This window comes from Cynara cardunculus (assembly GCF_001531365.2).
Source record: "Cynara cardunculus var. scolymus isolate 2C chromosome LG 2, CcrdV1, whole genome shotgun sequence".
Lineage (NCBI taxonomy): Eukaryota > Viridiplantae > Streptophyta > Magnoliopsida > Asterales > Asteraceae > Cynara > Cynara cardunculus.
The window spans coordinates 4,490,102-4,491,028 of NC_037529.1; positions in this window are offsets into that span (position 1 = coordinate 4,490,102).

Here is a 927-nt window from a genome sequence, read left to right on the forward strand (position 1 = left end):
ATTAACCATGAATTAATATGGATTCCTATTAGACAATCATGATTTATCTCGCTGCATTGCACGAGTACTTTTTTAGTTAAGTATAATTATATTGTTAGGGTTTGGTTTTCTTAAAGAGTGTGTCATTTTGGTAACCAAAATTAAATGAACAAATGTTATATAAAATAAAAATTCAAAAATCATTTTTACTTTAAAATGTTTAAGTAAATCAAACATTCAAACAATATTGTATCTGCCAAAATAAATAGCGGTTGAATGATTCAACAAATCTTAGAAAACAAACAAATAAATAAGATTTTATACGTATTTTAAAAAAGAAAGAAAGTTAAGGGCCATAGAAACTTGAGGGATTATCATGGCAAATGTCACGTCATGAATTCCACTTGTATGTCGACACATACACACATATATATTAGAAATGTACTCGTACAATGTAATGAGATAAATCTCGAAGTTAATATTTAGTTTTTATTATTTGACTCTATCGATATAATACGATTTTATATGGTTTTGAGAAAATGATAATATTTTTATTGTTGAATGAAATATAAATTTGAAAAAATAATTTTATATTAGTATCAAATTAACTATCTAATAGTTCTCGTTTTTTTGTTGTAAATTCTTTAATTCAATTTTTTATTATAATTTAATTCGGATTTACTAACAAAGTAATTTATTTTTGGTTTTACAATATAATTTTTTATAAAGATAATAATTAAACATTCTGTTAAAACTTAATGATTATCTTAATTATATTTTAGATTTTCTATATTTAAAATGAATGTTTATTCTGTATTTGATTATGTTTATCTGCAGTTACTTACACGAATTTAAAAATTGAGTTTTAATAAGTTGTACTTACGCAAATATTTAACAATATAATTTTCTAAAAATAATAATTAAGTATTATATCAGAACTCAATGATT